The sequence below is a fragment of the Macrotis lagotis genome, chromosome 3, assembly GCF_037893015.1.
Source record: "Macrotis lagotis isolate mMagLag1 chromosome 3, bilby.v1.9.chrom.fasta, whole genome shotgun sequence".
In the NCBI taxonomy this organism is placed as follows: domain Eukaryota; kingdom Metazoa; phylum Chordata; class Mammalia; order Peramelemorphia; family Peramelidae; genus Macrotis; species Macrotis lagotis.
Genome location: NC_133660.1, coordinates 31,562,997 through 31,576,202, shown reverse-complemented (window position 1 = coordinate 31,576,202; position 13,206 = coordinate 31,562,997). Strand labels below are relative to the sequence as shown.

At 43.2% G+C, this 13,206-nt stretch overlaps 1 long non-coding RNA gene across 2 annotated transcripts; it reads left to right on the top strand.

Moving 5' to 3' along the window:
* Positions 1-249: 249 nt before the first annotated feature.
* On the top strand, positions 250-13,206 carry LOC141517408 (uncharacterized). Of its 2 annotated transcripts, none has more exons than XR_012476841.1 (3): positions 250-400; positions 6,740-7,102; positions 13,101-13,206. It is a non-coding gene; the product is annotated as an uncharacterized LOC141517408 (long non-coding RNA). The 2 variants fall into 2 exon arrangements; XR_012476842.1 differs by lacking the exon at positions 13,101-13,206 and adding an exon at positions 7,921-9,943.

Genomic DNA, 13,206 nt, shown 5'->3' with positions numbered 1-13,206 from the left:
AAGATGGTAATAAGAAAGTAAGGAAGAAAGGAGTGTTATGGAGGCAAGATAATGGATTCAATTTTGGACATGTTGAGTTTAATATTAGCGGTTCAAGATATCTAAGTGGTAGTTAAGATGTGAGAGTGAAGTTTAAGGTTGGATAAGGATAGTTGAATCATCAGCATAGTGATGAAAATTGAATCCATGGGAATTGATGAGATCACAAGTGAAATGGTATAAAAGGAGAAGAAAAGAGGTCACATGGCAGAGCCTGGTGGGATACCTGCCTTTAGTAGTGCTTAGAACGATCCAGCAATGGAGACAAAAGAGTAGTCAGATAGATAAGAGAACCAAGAAAAAGCAATGTCCTCAAAACCTAGAGAGAAGAAACTCTCAAAGAGAATAAGGTGACTAAAAGGTACAAAGGCTACAGAGAGGTCAAGAAGGGGTGAGGATACGGGGTGGCTAGGTGGATAAAGCACCAGCCTTGGAGTCAGGATTACCTGGGTTCAAATCTGGTCTCAGACACTTAATAATTACCTAGCTGTGTGGCCTTGGGCAAGCCACTTAACCCCATTTACTTTGCAAAAAAAAAAAAAAAAGAAGGTGAGGATAGAGAAAATGTCATTGGATTTGACACCTTAGAGAGCAACAACTTTGGAGAGAGGAGTTTCAGTTGAATCATGAAGTCAGAAGCCAGACTGAAAAGAGCTAAGAAAAGAGAGGAAAGTGAATGCACCAAAGGGAGGAGAGATATGTATGGGTCAATGGATAGAGGAGGTGACTGAATCAAATGCCTATTATCATCCCCATCTTCATCCTCCTCCTCATCCTGGTGACTGTTTTATCTATCAAATCTCTACGACAGTCTCCTTTCTTCCTTAATAAAGTCAGTGACTAGGTCTTTCTAGCCAATCCATTTCTTTCCTGTACTAGGGAATTTTGAAATTTATATTGATAACCCTCAGATACCACAACTTCCTAGCTCCTCAGTCTATTTCCATTATCTCTTTATTCCCCCCAGCCACCAATACCAGATGTAGTTATGTCCATGATCTTGTCATCACTGAAGTTCCGTGCTCATGAGTTCTGAAATTCCTTTATGTGATCATGTGATCATACTTTATTGTTGGGCTACCTTTTTTTTCCTTTTCTTTTCTTTCTTTTTTTTAAAACAAGGCAACGGGGTTAAGTGGCTTGCCCAAGGCCACACAGCTAGGTAATTATTAAGTGTCTGAGGCCAGATTTGAACTCAGGTCCTCCTGACTCCAGGGCCGGTACTCTATCCACTGCACCACCTAGCCACCCCACTATCTTTTTTTTTTTTTAATTGGGCAGGGCAACTTATAATTCCTAACCCTATTCTTCATCTTCTCTGGGACTTACATTCCTTTTGTCCCTTTCTTACCCATATTATCAGCCTGCACTGGTTACACTTTCTTCTTTAGTCTTTCTCTCTGGTGAACCAACCACAATATTCTCCAACTTGAATTGTCTTTCCCCTTTGTCCTATCACCGGTCATGTCTTTCCAAGCCCTAGTGCTATAGTATTCACCCTGTCTCCTCTGCTCCTCCACATGCTGCTGAATATAGTTGAAAAAAAAATCATGACCCTGTACAAGCGGGGTCCGCTACAGATTCTTACTAATTAATCTCAACTGGGTCCTCACTGTAACACGGCAACCTCCATGACTGATTCCTGTCCTAGTTACTGCAGCAGCTGTCCCTTACTTTCTCTTCTCTCTTCAGGCATATCTCCCTTCTTCTTGGCTGAGGGTCATAATTCACATTTCACTGAAGAAAATTGGGGCCATTCTCTGAAATTCCCCTTTATTCTCTCCTAGTCATCTCATATATCCTTTGACATTGTTCCTCTCTCCCTAATAAGTGGCCCTTTTGCTTGCCTTGGCCAATCCCTTGATGTACCCTTGATCCCCATACTCTAACAACCTTCTTAGCAGATCACTTTCAATGTCATTCCCAGGCTCAAGTCTTGTAGTCTTGTTTCCTAGAAAGGTTTGGTGGTCCCTTGAAAGATACTTTGTATGTGTAGGGAGATACAACTTAGGAGTCTTTGGGGAGAAAAAAGAGAAGTGACAGGAGGCAATTCTGGACTATGAATGGCTAATTGGAGAGCCAGTATGTCCATTGATTCCAATGTTTCCAACCAGGGGCAGCAAGGTGACCCTGCGGGTAGAATACGGACCCTGGAGTCAAGAGGACAGGAGTTCAAATCTGGCCTCAGACACTTAATAGCTGTGGGACCCTGGACAAATTACTTAACTCTGACTGCCTCCATCCAGGGCCATCTCCAGTCATCCCTCTCCATTTCCGGTCACTGGACCCAAATGGCTCTTGAGAAGAAAACGAGGCTGGTAACTTAAATCACTCAAATCCAAGTCACTTGTTTGTCACTCAAATCCAAGTCACTTGTTTGCCATGGCATCACCTCCCTGATGTCAGGGTCTTTGTTGAGAATGAAGGTCAAACAACCACCCCCCAAGGGACTGTAAAGAGCAAACTCACACAGTAAGATTTATTCTCTCCCCAGTTGTGATAAGATTTCCTCTTCCAGTTGGCAGGAAAGCTGTGACAACAGCTTTTGAAATAGCCATTGAGCCTCAACCCAGAGACCAGCAGAGCTGCCCTTCCCAGACACAGGGATTCCCAGAGCTGATGCTGGGAGGAAAGCACTCCTGCTCTAATGTAGACCCACAACAGCCCAACCAGGTGATCATACAATAAGCAATCTCTCCCGAGCGAGCTTCCTTCCTGGCTTTGGGATCCTGTCTATGATGCTGCTTGCCTTGATGCAGACTTGGCAAGTCTGTAACATACAGTACAAGGGTCCTGGAGTACACAAGAGACAGTAGATTCAGTAGCTAGCCTGAGAGGCCATCTCCTACAGTGACCAAGAGTGGTCTGTTTGCTGGGCCTGCAGGGGGAAGGCCCCCCAACCACTCAGGCTAGTCTGGAGGGTTTGTCTAAGGTTCTTGTCTGGCTCTAGTAGGATCTGTCATAGGAGAAGGGAGCAAAGGGGCCTGGACCTGAGGATTGCTGCTGACTCATGCTAGTGGGGGTGGGAAGACTGCTGGGGAATTGGCAGCTAGTGGATAGTTAACCCCCCTTGGGGTTAACCCTTTTGGGTCATCATTGCTAGTCTTACTTGGACAGGATGGCTTAGAGCTTTCTTGTTTTTTGCAGCCCCAGGGCTGTCTTATTTATGGGTTTGGAGTCATTACACTTGAGGAGTGTATTAGCTTCTCTATACAGATGATTCCCAGGTGAACCCATCCAGCCCTCACCTCTCTCTGGAGCCTTAGTACTGGAACTGAGTACTGAACCAGATTTCCTATAGACGTCACAAATCCAGTATGATGGGAAGACCTTAGTTCACATCCTGTCTTGGATGATTTTTCTCATTTATGAAATGAGGAATTTGGACTCATGACACATTCAGTTCTTAGTGATCTGAAGATCTCACATCCACAACAGAACACATTCTATTTCTTCCAAATTCAGCAGCCCTGCCTGGACCAAACCCAGACCCTTCTTACCCCTGCTCATCCCACTCAGCTCTTGTGCCCATTCAGTGTGTCGCATTAGTTGTCAATCACTTGCTATTTCCTTTCCTACAAGGTCTCCCAAGGCCATAGGAAGATCTTGGCACTTCTAGAATCCTCTCTCCACCCCTCTTTAAGACCCAACTCAAGATCCCCCACTTCTGGATGGCCTGTCCTGATCCCCTCAACTGCTGTATTTTCTCCACCTGCCATATATTCTTCTAGAATCTCTTCAGATACAGACCTAGTGGTGGTCCTCCTGGATCAGAGGGGCTGCACAGTATTAGAGCACTTGGGCAGAGTTCCAACTGCTCTCCAGAACGGTTGGACCAGTCATGTGCTCTCTATGGATCTTGCATTTATTAACTGATAGACATGTTATCTTCCCCATTAACACATAAGGGCCTTGAAGACAGGGATTCTCCTATCCCCACCCCCATTTTTCTTTGTTTAATACCCAGTTTAATATGTAATAAAAACCTAAGAAATGCTTGCAAACTGGTAGGATTGCATGATGCGTGCTCATGAGGAAAGTGATGCAGGAATGAGACTCACTTATCCTCACAATCCTAGCTCACCATAGGAAGCCAAAGGGTCACTCTCAGTGGAAATCTTGAAATATTGCGTCAGGTTCACCGGCTGTTCCTGCTATTCGAAATTCAGGGGCTCCCCTAGAAAGCCCTTTCACCACTGTGCCATCACCAGCTCATTGCCTGCCCTTCTGAGGTCAGCTGTGACCGACTTCCAGTGTCCTAATTCCAGGATTTTGCCCCCCCCCCAGTTGTTCTAATGCTCACTTGACACAAGTGGAGCTGATTACCACTGGGCTCCGTCAAGATGCATTTGCATCAATTTGCATTCAGCCAACACTTAACTGAGCATCCAGGACATGCTAGGGCTCATGTTTGTTGGAGACCCCATGGGGGAAAGTAGGCTCAATGAGACTGCTTCTTCTCATACAGTATCCACATATTCATTGGATTTAGGGCTGAGATCCCAAGTCTCCAGATCTGTCATTATTGAGCTGCAAGATCTTGGCCAAGTCACAACTCCCCTGGGTTCTGGTTTCTTCATTTCAAAATATGGAGGGGGGAGGGGGAGCCTGATGACCTCTGGGGTCTCTTCTAATTAGAAATCTATGATTTTGCATACAAGGTAATGAGAGAAATAAAAATAGGCCCTGTCTTTAGGGAGCTTATAGTCTATTAGGAGAGATGAGGCACTGTAATCACTGAATAGGGGTTGTCTCAGTCAAACTGAGACCTGGGAAAGACCTGAGCTTCAAATGGCCAATTCAGTCCCCCACTGTATCTGGGGCTTCTCAAATCATCCTGATCCCTAGCTGCCCACTGGACCCAGATGGCTCTGAAGGAGAGGGTGAGACTGGCGACTGTGCAGCACCCCCTCACTGAAATGCAATTCACATTCTTGTCGTGGCATCACCACCCTGATGCCATGGACTTCTTTGAGAATGACAGACAAACAACTTTGATTAAAATTACATAATACAATTATTAAAATGTTTAATGATGACAACATGATGCATATGCAACAGAAGTACAAAGTGCCCTGAGAGTTCTGAAAAGGGAGGAATAACTCCTGTATCTTGTGCTCAAAGCCCATTTGCACAGGACTTTTCCTCATTGGTAGTGATTTTTCAGTGCTCCCTAAGAGCTTGAGGAAAAAGAACCTGGTCTTCTGGCTTCCATCTCTGAAAGAGAAGATATGTGGCTCCAGACTTTCTTCAGGTGTCCAGAGGCAAAGGCTTTTAAATTTACTTATTTATTTTATTTTATTAGGTTTTTGCAAGGCAATGGGGTTAAGTGACTTGCCCAGGCCACACAGCAAGGTAATTTATTAAATGTTTGGGGCTGGATTTGCACTTGGGTACTCCTGACTGCAGGGCTGGTACTCTATCCACTGTGCCTTCTATCTGCCCCTTATTTTTTAAATATAAATATTTTATTTTTTTCAATTATATACAATAGTAGTTTATATTAATGATTTTTTTGGCAGTTTTGAATTTTACAATTTGCCCTTCCTTCCTTTCTCTCCCCCTCCCCCCCAACAGAAGGCAATCTGATAGTCTTTACATTTATTTCCATGATATGCATAGATGAAAATTGAATGTTGTGAGAGAAAAGAAAATATTAGAGATAGCAAAATTATGTAGTACATAAGGTATATTTTTTTAAAAATTGAAGATAACAATCTATAGTCTTTGTTCAAACTCCACAATCCTTTCTCTGTTACAGATAGTATTCTCTATCACAGATACCCCCAAATTGTCCCTGATTGTTGCACTGAAGGGATGAGCAAGTCCATTAAGATTGATCCTCACCCCCATGTTGCTGTTAGGGTGTACAATATTCTGGTTCTGCTCATCTTGCTCAGCATCAGTTCATGAAAATCCCTCCAGGCTTCCCTGAATTCCTGTCCCTCCTGGTTTCTAATAGAACAATAGTGTTCCATGACATACATATACCACAGTTTGCTAAGCCATTCCCCAACTGAAGGACATTTACTTGATTTCCAGTTCTTTGAGGCAAAGACTGTTAGAAGCTGCTGAAGTGTAGCAGAGTAGTTACATGGAACATGTCCCTTTTGCTAGTTTTCTGTTCTAGAGACTTCCATACCCTCCTCAGCCCACCCTCCTCCCAATCTCAAACTGTCTCTCTCTTTCTGTTTCTGACTCTGTTTCTGACTGTGTGTCTCTCCCCCTTTCCTCTCTCATCTCTTTGTCTCCATCTCTGTCTGTCTCTCTTTCAGTCTCTGTCTCTTTCAGTCTGTCTGTCTCTGTCTCTGATTCAGTTCTCTGTTATCTCCGTTTCTCTCTTTCAGTCTGTCTCTGTCTCTATCTCTCTCTGTCTCTCTCTCTCCCCCCTCTCCCCCTCTCTGTTTCTGTTAAGATGATTTGCTTTCTTGAGAGAGCTCCTTCTGACACACATTCTCATCTGTAAGCTTTTTATGATTTTTGCCTACATTTGGGTGAATGGCTTTTCAATTTGCTCATTGTGAAGACCGCATGGCGGGAAGGCTTGTCAAGCCTTGGACTCCTAGCTTGAGGCCCTCCCTTTCCCCTTACAAACAGTGATCAGGAGGACAGCTTGAATCTCAAATTGATTTCCTTAGCTAATGACCTATTTTAGGGCACAGTTGGTTCTAATTCTATCTTGGTCCCTCCTTTCTCTCAGATCCCATTGGCTGGTCCCTGGTCCAATCTCCTGCTCTCCTCCAGGAAGGAATCAAGGCCTCCTTTGAAGAAGGATGAGGGAAGGAGACTGGAGCTATCCCTTTATGACTTCTTGAAAGGCCAATTGAGACAGACCCTTAGAGACGTTTTGTCCAAAGGAGAGATGACAAGGGACAGATCTATTCCCTCCTCCTCGCAGTCTCTCAAGGAGCAAGATGGAAGAGGGAACTGGCTCAGGATGCCTTGGGACCTGGCTCACCAAACCATGTCCTGAGTGTCCAAGGAGGGGCTGCTGATCTGTTTGGGAAAGGAGTTTCCACACAAGAGGTCCCCCACAGTGGTGACATACATTTTAAGCTTTCAGGTAAATATGGTCTCACTTATGGCCATACTCCTAAGGGACTACCAACTCCATTTTCCATTGAGTACTTACTACTAGTTGAATGAATGAAATGAAAGGTTTCCCTGTACTTAGGAAGTTAAAGGATGTCAGCCTCACAAGAATGCCTATAAGCATCCTAAAACAGCTCGAGGGGTTTCCTTGGGGGAGGAAGAGATATGGGTGAGGGCTCAGGTTCCCACAAAACTCAGATTGTTTTAACAGGACCACCATGGGAAAAGCCTGGTTGGTCGAATGCCAAAGGTGTCTTTACCTTCTTTCTGTGTAATGGACCCTTTAGCAGTCTGGTGACTTCTAGAGACACTTCTTGGAATGTTTTAAATGCATAAAATAGGATTACAAAGGAAATCTACAGTGAATTTTGGAGTATTTTTAAAAAGTTCATAAATCCAGGTAAAGAACCTATACCTTATGACAGCCCACTCATGTGTGGCCTTTACTTGGGAAGTTCAGTATGCTTTTATCCCCCAACCTCCCTCCCCCAACTTTTCCAGGACTCCTTTGTATCAATCCCTTCATTAGAATGAAGGCTTTTGGGGGGCAGAGGGGCTCTCTTGTCTGTATTGAGCTTAGGAAATGCTTTATCTATCTAGAGCGAAGGGAAATCAAAATAATCAAGAGTCAGAGATAAAGAACCTTTCTGAGGGGGGGAATAGGAAGATGAATGATAAAGATCCCTCATTGAACCACACAGCTTTAATTTTTTCTAGGAATAGTTCCCTGGGTACTTCCTGCCCATTTAAAGAATCAATGAGTTTGAGATCTGAAAATTCTTTCTATAGGTTATGAATGAATCCCAAAGAAGCAAGGCAAGGGCCAGAGCTCAAGCCTGGGTCTCTTTGAAGCTGGCCTCCCAAGAAGGCACCAGATCCCACAAAGCAGCAAAGTCCTTTCAGGAGACCCACGTTTGTGGAATATCTGAGCTCCTCTTGCAAATAACCACCTGTGAATTTTTAAAACAGTTATTCAACACTTAGCTCATAGGTTGCTGAGTTTCAAATGAGATGTGTGCAAAAACATTTCAAATATACACTATATAAGGTATTTTGCAATGTTTAGGGTATCCATGAAATCTTGAGGAGGACTAGAGGAAGAATAGAGGGACAGGGCAGGGTCTTTAGAGATCTAGCCAAGGGGCACAAGTTTTGAATGGATTCTGTGCTGTAAGGGTAGAATCTATCCATCTACAAAGAAGTGTAACTAGAGATTTTTTTTTAAAGTTTTGTGCACCGGATCAGCTCAAGGTCATCTTCTGTCACAATTCTTCTCTAGTCCTTAATCGTCTCAGATAAAATGAGACCTGAGAAAGACCTTTGTTTAGAAAGGTTTGTCCTATGCCACTGCCAGTCTTGACCTTTGTCTCGTCAATGCAGTGGGGTTGAAGGCTGAGCTGCTCTGCTTCACTTAATTCACTTGCAAGTCAAGATATGGCCCTCAACAAAAACTCACCTGTGGCAGAGGGGAGTGGAGTAACAACAGTGACTGACTTTGACTTTTAATGGCAAGTTTGTTCATGACTGCTTTTGTTCACAGTGCAACACCTTCCCCATTTCTTTCATTCATAGCTTTATAATTTCCTGCAATTATTACCTCTGCTTTGACATCAGTACCAGTAAGAACTTAGTGCACTTCTTCTAGATCCCTTCTCCAAACGCTGAGGGAATCTCATCTGTCCTTACATTCTGTTTCTTGTCTTAAGCACTTCTGTATAATCAAACATTTCCTCCACCTCAGAGGAACTAATCCAACCTCACAATTTTAGAGATGAAGACCATGAAGCCTTGGGAAATAAAAGGATTGGCACAAGGCCACACAGTTCTTTGGTTTTTTCTTTTTACTACATGGCAGGATGCCTCATGGCCTTTTATAAACTGATTTATAATTGTTTTAAACTTTATTGTCAGTCAACACAGTACAGACACTCACTGTTCCCGGATTGCTACATAACAGACTTTTAAAGGGGGAGATAAGCCCTAGAACTTCCAAAGGCAGAGGATTATGGGTTGTTTGTTTTCAAAGGAATTTTCTGGCTTCTTTGGCACTTGATAGCTATTGGTGCTTTATTAAGGTATAGGATACATAGTAATAAATGAAAAGCTCCAGGAGAGATGCCATGGAAGAAAGCTTACACAAATATAGCTAAATGCTGACTTTCCTGGATGAACTTTTAAAGAAACGTTTAATCATAGTAGATGACTTAGATGATTGTGAAAGGCATATTAAAAAAACAGCAGATTTGAAAGGAAAATAATTTCACTGATTAGGTTTTAAACAGATTTTTATTTTTTATAATAAAAATAAAATATTTTATGCTGAGAGAAACAATATGTACTACTGGTGGAAAAAAATGTAAAAGGTTTCATGAGAGAGGGTGAAGAAGCACATAACTAGCTGACTGGCAGTATTTAAAGCCTTGAAAACAGCCAGAGCTTTATTACAGAATTAGCAATTTAAGAAAATACTGATAATAACAAGTTAACCAGTATACAAATGATAGCTCTGTAATGGGTATATCCAACAAGGAAGTTCTATATACTAAGTGCCAATTATTCTGCCGAACTACCTCCAACGTCAATATTTAACCACGCTTTGATTTTATCATATAAGACCAGCACTAGGGCACCACCTGTGCCTCTCAGGACGTTGGAGAAGGCTCCTCGAAAGAAAGCCTTTGTGCCTTCGTGCTGGTAGATCTTCATGAAGCAGTCAATGGTCCCCTGGTACTGGCGCTCAGACTCACCACTCTGCAGCAAAACAAAGACCAATCAACATGTAAATGTTACAAATTAAAACCTTTTGTCTCAAGATCTTCACTATGTAGTAATATGTAATTGCACAAGAATGATTTGGTTTTCAGTCGTTAGCATTTTTCTTTCTGAAATGTCATTTAACTTTAGTTGCTTGCCCACATGCAATTCTCACTTAGGGGAATCAGTGAGTAACTGTTCTCTCCTGCTGCTCCAAATGCTGCCCTTGAGACTAAGGCTTACATTATCCCATCCTTGGTGTGAGCAGGGACAGAGGGAAGTTCCACTCCCAACTCCACTTGAATTCCTCTCGCTAACAGTGGGGCTGGTTCCCCAGGCTGATGGACTCAAAACAGGATTCTACACAGCCTGAAGACTCAGAAATAGCTGTTTCTCCTCATCTGAAGAGGAAACCATGTGGCACAGGAGCCGCAGAGTTCTAATAGTTGGCCAGAGACTTCAAGGTTAATATTTTAAGAATTAGATGAGGTTAGTTCTAGGGGTGAATACTATTGCCCTCTAAGTGTGAAGGCAGATGAATGAATAGGGAACATTTTTGGGGGGGGGGGGTTTTGCAAGGCAATGGGGTTAAGGGACTTGTCCAAGGTCACACAGCTAGGTAATTATTAAGTGTCTGAGGTTTGAACTCGGGTCCTCCTGACTCCAGGGCCGGTGCTCTATCCACTGTGCCACCTAGCCGCCCCAATAGTGAACTTCTTAAGTTATTTTTGAATATAAGATTACAGTGAAGTTCTTCAAACAAAGCCAACTCATTGACACATTGCTGATTTCTGACTGATAATAAATAGTAAAATTTTGCTTAAATTTATTACCAAGATTTCAAGATAGCCCCCTTAAAAAAAAGTAGGAGCAGCTAGGTGTTACAGTAGATAGATGACTGGGTCTGAAGTCTGGACATTTATCAGGTGGGGTGACCCTGGGCAAGTCACTTCACCCTGTCTGCCTCAGTTTCCCCAACTGTAAAATGAGTTGGAGAAGGAAATGACCAACCAACCACTCCAGAATATTTGCTAAGAAAACCCCAAATGGGGACACAACTGAATACAACGACAATTTGGTAGGTGCTTTGGAAAAAAGTATAAACAAAATTCCCCTTCCACATTTTTTGTACCATCACTTTTCCAGGGATGCAGGCTGCTCAAAACTTCTTTTAAACTCTTCCTCTGTCCCTCCCCCTCAATCCCTTGACAACTTCTGTTTCTTTCTCATTGGCACCTCTCTCCTGGACTAGATGAATATGTCCCTATGTGTCTCCTTGCCTTCTCTCTAATATCTTCCAAATGAACAAGTCTGATCATGATATTCCTTGGGCAAAAGCCTTGAATGGTTCCCATGGTTTAGTGAATGTATACAGATGGCTTGGTTTTGCCTTTAAGGTCCTCTACAGCCTGGGTCCAACTTCCCTTACCTCTGTGCACCTGTATAGATCACATGGCACCCTCTGTACCCAGAATGAATTAACCATGATCACAGCTCTCTCTTCTTTCCAAGTCCATGAAGCCTTTTCTGATCCCCCACAGGTGAAAACAAGTCCCCCCCTGCCTCAAATTTCTCCTTTCAGTCTGTTTCAATGGCCCTTCCACATTTAATAAAATTCTAAACGTTGTGGAATCAGAAAAATCTGAATGGAAATCATAAATATTGACAGTTTTTGCTTTAAGAGGGCTGGACTTGTCCAGAGACCTACTTCATAAAGTGGTTTTTACTTTTATGTAATGTGAATTTGTCTGCAGATGGGTGGGATAGGAAGGCAAACTGATGGAGAGAGGAGGCTGGCACACAACTGAAGGACATGTGGGGGCTGGGACAGGAGGAGCACAGGAGGAACTTGCATGGGGCAGACACATGGGGTTGGACACAGACACAGAGGAGGGGATGAGTGACATGTGGATGAAGCACAGGGGGGCGAGTGGGGGCAAAGGTCTCAAGCCAAGTCCCCCATTCCTGCCCTGGACAGCTCCTGCTTTCGCTTGGAGGGTTTTTGTTTTTATTTTTTTTAGTGGGAATGTAATTATGTATGTTGCTCCATAGCTGCTATAATTCCTGATCCCAGAAGCCTGGAGAAGTCAAAGGAGCCTTTCCACACCATGCCCCAGCCCCATCGCAGCCAGGTCCAACCCCCAATGTTACTCTGACTTCTCAGCCTGCTGGGCCTTTTATCCTGATCTGCTGCTTTCCCAAGCTCGCACCATTATTCCAGGCTCTCATTCCCTCTCATGTCCCCCCCCCCCCCCCCCAGTTCTAGCTGCTCATCACCTTGAGCACTGTCCCAATCACCTGTTTCTTGCTTACTTTGTGACCAGTAGGTGGATATTTCCATGTAGAGCAAAACTTCCCACCACCTCATTCAAGGATTTTTTTTGTCCATCTTCACATTAAAGCGCCCACAGAAATTCCTCTGAGGCCTTCCTCACATTTTTTAATATACCAGGGGCGTAATGTAGGATCTTTCACCACATATACAGCTCACTATCTTTTATGATTAGACTTGTCCCTAAATGTCATCTTTTACCTCTTTTTTTTTTTGCAAGGCAAACGGGGTTAAGTGGCTTGCCCAAGGCCCACACGGCTAGGCAATTATTAAGAGTCTGAAGTCGGATTTGAACCCAGGTCCTCCTGACTCCAAGGCCAGTGCTTTATCCACTATGCCACCTAGCTGTCCTTTTAACTCATTTCTTGCATATAAGTCACTGCTGGGAATACACCATGGTCTATTTATGGCTACCATGGGTCACACCATTTGGATTCATTTGTATTTTTGCTTCTTCTAATATGGTGCCCTGGTTTTGGCATCAAAGGACCTGGAGTCAGGTCACATTATGTAACCATGGATGAGTCACCCCAACCTAAGCCTCAGTTTTGTCATCAATAAAAGTGAGGTGGGGCAGCAGCTAGGTGGTGGGGTGGATAGAACACCGGCCCTGGAGTCAGGAGGATCTGAGTTCAAATCCGACCTCAGACACTTAATAATTGCCTAGCCATGTGGCCTTGGGCAACTTAACCCCATTGCTTTAAATAAATTAAATTTTTAAAAAAGAACCAATAAAGTGAGAAAAATAATGTTTGAGGGCTGTTATCTTGTAAATCTTAATATTTATGTTATTTTGATCTCGGATGAACAACCCTTTCATGATCTCTTCTAAGTAAACCTCTTTTGTTGACTGTTAATTAGAAATGCCTTGTTTTATTTTCAGTTTTGGACCTAAACCCCAGAAGACTGCCTTGAGTCAAGCATACTGATTACCAGAGTACATAACATCTCATCTGCTTAATCTAAGGATTCATAACAACAACAACAAA